Genomic DNA, 6,000 nt, shown 5'->3' with positions numbered 1-6,000 from the left:
TAACAAGCTGGCGAACGACCTTCACCTGCAAGGAAAAAAATGTGAACATCCTACTCACTACTATTGGAGACCAAAAGACAGTCTCATGTAAAGCTGTATCAGACCTAGAAGTGAGTAGCTTAGAAGGTGATGACTTTATCGAGCTTACAGGTGTTTTTCGCACAAAAGGTTATCCCCGCAAGTAAAGAGAACATTCCAACCCAAGAAGACGTGGATAGGTGGCCACATCTACGAGGTGTACGAATTCCATCGATCAACGCGGATATCGGTCTTCTCATTGGGACTGATGTGGCAAAGGCTTTGGAGCCAAAAGAGGTAATCCGCAGTGTCAAGGATGGGCCGTATGCAGTACGCACAGCTTTGGGATGGACAGTGAACGGACCGCTGCGTGAGAACTTCAGAAGCTGGACAAAGAATGGATACCCGCAGATCCAGATGAATCGGATCTCAGTGGCTCGACTCGAAGACTTATGGACTCAGCAACTCAAGTACGATTTTCCTGAGAATGCTCAAGGAGAGCAGTTAGAAATGTCTAAGGAAGACCAACTGTTTATGGAGAGAGTTTCCAAATCGGCAAAGCTGGTCAACGGACACTACTCTATTGGTCTTCCGTTGAAGAACAAGGATGTGAAAATGCCCAACAACAGAGCAATGGCAGAGCAACGAGTGCTCAACATGAAAAAGAAGCTACAGAGAAATCAAACGTTCAAAGAGGACTATGTCAGCTTCATGAATGATGTGATAAAGAAGGGCTACGCTGTAAAGGTTCCAGATGAAGAACTAAAACGGAGTGATGGAAAGGTGTGGGTTTATTCCGCATCACGGTGTCTACCACCCTAAGAAGCATAAAATGCGTGTGGTATTCGACTGTGGCACTTCATATCAAGGAACCACACTCAATGAACAATTACTGCAAGGGCCTGACATGACAAGCAGTCTGGTTGGTGTCTTGACTAGATTCCGTCAAGAGCGAGTCGCAATCATGGCGGATGTGGAATCGATGTTCCACCAGGTCAAAGTCCCACCAGAAGATGCCGACCTTCTCAGGTTTTTGTGGTGGCCGGACGGCGACACCTCAAAAGAAATGCAAGAGTACAGAATGGAGGTACACTTGTTTGGAGCCACCTCCTCACCAAGTTGCGCAAGTTATGCATTGAGAAGGTGTGCCGAGGACAACAAGAACATGTTTGGTGCAGCAGTTGTGGATACAGTCTTAAATAATTTTTATGTAGACGATTGTTTGAGATCAGTTGCCACTGAACAAGAAGCAGTCAGACTACTACAAGACTTGAAGGCCATCTGTCAAACAGGAGGTTTTAGACTGACAAAATGGACAACGAACAATCGAAATGTGTTGTTAAACATTCCACTTGAGGACCGGGCAACAGAAGTCAAAGATCTCGATCTTGACCAGGATTCACTCGCCATCAAGAGAGCTTTGGGAGTACAGTGGTGTATCCGGTCAGATCAGTTCAAGTTCCATGTGCATATAGAGCAGAAGCCTCTCACCAGGAGAGGAATCCTGTCTACGATGAGTTCAGTCTACGACCCACTGGGAATGTTGTCGCCAGTCATACTGCCTGCTAGAAACATCCTGCAAGAATTGTGTAGACTAAGAACAGGCTGGGATGACACTGTGCCAGAACATTTCGCACAACAATGGACAGAGAGTGGACTGAAGAACTTCAACAGCTCACTGACTTTGGAGTGGATCGGTGCTTTAAGACACCTGAGTTTGGGAAAACAGTGCAAGCTTGGTTGCATCACTTTTGTGACGCGTGCGAAAACAGGCTACGGTATTGTGACTTACTTAGTCCAGAAGAACAGTAACAATCAAATACTCTGCTCATTTGTCTTGGGAAAGGCAAGGGTTGCCCCTCTCAAACCACCAACTATCCCGCGGATGGAGCTGACGGCGGCTGCCTTAGCTGTGAAGGTGGATGTCATGCTGAAGAAAGAACTACAGTTGCCACTGTCAGATTCCAGGTTTTGGACGGACAGTACTGCCGTACTCAGGTACTTAGCAAATGAGAACATCAGATTTAAGACATTTGTGGCGAATAGGATTGCCATAATCTTGCAAGCATCAAAAGTGCAGCAATGGAGCTACATCAACACTCAGTTGAATCCTGCTGATTGCGCCTCCAGGGGACAAAAGGTGAGTGTCTTCATGAAGAACGAAGTTTGGATTGCAGGACCTGTCTTCCTCAGTAAACCTGAAAGGGAATGGCCAGACAAACACGATTACCTAGAAGAGCTCACGGCTGAAGATCCTGAGGTCAAGAAAGGCATACTTGTCAATGCTACAACAGCAGAAGAAAGCACTGATGCAATGCAAAAAAACTAATTGGATACTATTCTTCATGGATACACCTCAAGAAGGCTGTGGCGTGGCTCACACGACTCAAGGGAACCCTGGTAAACCTGTCAAGGAAAAGAAAGGAGATGAATGGATTGTACAGTGATCAACAACGGGTGGACAGGGAGATGCTGAGCTACAAAAAGAGTCTCAAACAGACTTACCTGACTGTGGACAATCTGCGACAAGCTGAGACGGATATCATCAGCCATTGTCAGCAAAGTAGTTTCCAAGAAGAGATATCTGCTCTTCGTAGAAAGGACTCCATCAAGAAGAGTAGTCGAATCTTTCAGACTGAATCCACAACTTGAAGAGGGAATCCTTCGTGTTGGAGGGAGGCTCAGTCGGGCATCCATGCCAGCCGAAGCCAAGCACCCTATAATCCTGCCTAAGAACCATCGTGTGGCTGATCTGATTCTCCAGGATTCACATGAGCGGCTGGGACACAGTGGACGTAATCATGTCTTGTCTCATGTACGTCAAAAGTACTGGATTATCGATGCTCTCTCGTCAATTAGAAGAATGCTGTCACGATGTACTATCTGTCGAAGACAACATGGTGCATTAGGCACACAAATGATGGCGGACTTACCAAGAAACAGAGTTTTACCAGACGAACCACCCTTCACCAGAACTGGAGTGGATCTATTTGGGCCATTCAACATTAAACGTGGAAGATCATCTGTAAAAAGATATGGGGTGATATTTACCTGCCTTGCATGTCGTGCGGTTCACATAGAAATAGCAACATCATTGGAAACAGACTCCTTTATTCAAGCTCTGCGTCGCTTCATTGCAAGAAGAGGTCAGGTAAAGGAGATGAGATCTGATAATGGGACCAACTTTGTTGGAGCTGATCATGAGCTCAGAAAGGCAATAAAGGAGTGGAAATACTTCACAAATTGAGAACAGCTTGCTCCAACGTGACATCAGATGGTTATTCAATCCACCATCCGGATCCCACCATGGAGGGGTGTGGGAGAGAATTATCCGCTCCATCAGGACAATCATGGGTTCTACACTGAGAGAACAAAACTTGGATGAGGAAGGTCTTCAGACGTTCTTCTGTGAATGTGAAGCCATTCTGAATAGTAGGCCTATTACCATGCCTTCCAATGACATTAATGATCTGGAAGCTCTTACCCCACAGCACTTACTCCTGCTCAAGACTAACCCCAACTTACCACCAGGACTCTTCCATAAGGATGATACTTATGCACGTAAAAGATGGAGGCAAGTCCAGTATATGAGCGATCTATTCTGGAAGCGCTGGACCAAGGAATATCTGCCTCAACTTCAGAAGAGACAGAAATGGAACCATCCATCACGGAACTTCATCCCGGGAGATGTAGTCTTGATTGTCGATGAATCAGCCCCCAGGGGAGCATGGCTGATGGGAAGAATCGTTAAGACTATGGAGGACGAGCATGGAGTGGTCCGCAAGGTTCGAGTCAAGACTAAGACGAATGAACTTGAGAGGCCGATAACTAAACTCTCCTTACTTCAGGAAGCAGTATGAGAAGGACTGTAACTGAGTTTTAACTCAAAAGAAAGACATTTAAAGTCATAATTGCTTCTAGGATAGAAGGCAATTAGGGGCCGGGTATGTAGAGGCCAAAGTAGAATCATAGTAATGTGAATAAGAATTAATGTTAAAAAGGTAAATAATTTAATTTAGAAGTTCATGTAATGGGTAAAAATGTTAAATACTACTTAAAAGGTTAAAAAGCATCTTAGAATTCATGTGTTTATAGGTTTTGGTACATATTGGTAAAAATAGTGTACTACCTCTTTAAGTAAAGGCCAACTATATTACGTTGATTCTCATTATGTTATTCAGATCTTGAGAGCTGTGGAAGCGAATGGTTTTCTTACCTGCTAACTGCTAAACTTCTAGTTACTTTTATTAGTAATCTTTTATTTCATTAGCGACTATAGAATAAGTGTATTAGTCAGCTCACATTTTTTCTTTTTTGTAAATTTGAAACCAAGGAATAAAAACCGGAGATTTTCATCTTTTATTTCAACAACGTTTCTGAAGTGGATTTATTGAACTGTGTTGCTGGGCTGACAATGGACATTACAAATGGGACTAGCTGCTTGGAATAATATTAGACAGTTATTAGTGTAAGCCATCGCATATCTCAAGATTTCAAACCTCTATAATGTCTATTGGTACAATGTGTTACAAGACTAAACATGCTTCATCATTTTCAAAAGCCTCTGTTTCCACAGTCCATACTACAATGTGAAAACAGCATTCTCAAATTTATCCGCTCTGGAGAACATTTAAAAAGGCTGCAAGGCCAAAATGAGAGGAAAAGATGCTTTTCAACAGGAACGTATTAATGTGGACAAGGCTTGAGGAATTGTCAAATCAGGCAACCAATTGCTACACCGGCAACACAGTAGGCTACCCAGGCATTTTTAGCTTGCCCCGTCAAATGTTACTAACCCTTCTACTTTCCCACAGCCAACAACTACAGCAGCCGAAGCAAGCTTGAAGCTGCTTCTACTTGCAACACCAGCCCGCACATCCCAGTATTTCCATCCTGTTACTTCTAACCCCCTTTTTTCTTTTCAGTGTCCTCCTGCTCACGTAGCAGACATTAACATAAGGTTGCCTCTGTTAGCAGTGCAGGCTACACAGGTTCTTCAAGACTTCACACACCCCAACCCCTTCCCACAGCCTACAGCTACAACAGCTGAAGCAAACGTGAGGCTGCCTCCATTTGTAAACATGCCCACATCTCTTCCGCTCCCTCATGCTACTAATAGCCATTTTTCTGTTCAGTGGCCTCCAGCTCCCGTAGCAAATGCTAGAGTGAGGCTGCCTCCACTAGCAGTGCAGGCTGCACACAGGGTCTTCAGGGTTCCCTTCCTGTGGCCTACAGCACATGAAGCAAGTGTGAAGCTGCTTCCTCTTGCAACATAGACCCTCACATCTCAGACCTTCCTCCTGCTGCTACTTACCCCTTTTTTCCTTTTCAGTGGCCTCCAGCTCCCGTAGCAGACACTAGCATGAGCATCGCCTCCGATAGCGGTGCAGACCCATCGACACCCCTTTTCCTACAACCCCCTCCCCTACTCATGGCCTGCAGCCCCACAGTCTAACCCCAGTGTGAGGCCACCTCCATAAATGACGCAGGCCCCGATGCCCGCCATTCACCCTCTCTTTCCCCCTCTCTTCTTCCACTTCCGGAGCCGTCCCAAGCGTGAGCACGCCTCCGCAAGCGTGAGCACGTCTCCGCAGGCAGCTCCATCAGCTATCTTTCCTCCTCCTCTCATGCTCCCCTTCCTTCTCTATGTTCTGCCCTACCCATCCCTCCAAACACCCTTGGCTTAGGCCCCGATGCCTGCCATTCCCCTTTCTTTTTTTCCCTCTCTCTTCCACTCCCAGAGCTGGTCAAAGTGTGAGCATGCCTCCGCTAATGGCGCAGGCCCCCGATGCCTGCCATTTCCCTCTCTTTTCCCCTCTCTCTTCCACTCCCGGAGCCATCCCAAGCATGAGCACGCCTCCACAAGTGTGAGCACATCTCCGCAGGCGGCTCCAGCAGTTATCTTTCCTCCTCCTCTCATGCTCCCCCCCTCTCCTCTCCCACACCCCACCCATCCCTCTGAACTCTCCTGGCGCAGGCCCT

This window comes from Cyprinus carpio, chromosome A14 (assembly GCF_018340385.1).
Source record: "Cyprinus carpio isolate SPL01 chromosome A14, ASM1834038v1, whole genome shotgun sequence".
NCBI classification, from domain to species: Eukaryota; Metazoa; Chordata; class Actinopteri; order Cypriniformes; family Cyprinidae; genus Cyprinus; species Cyprinus carpio.
Note: the sequence above shows the minus strand (reverse complement) of the source record.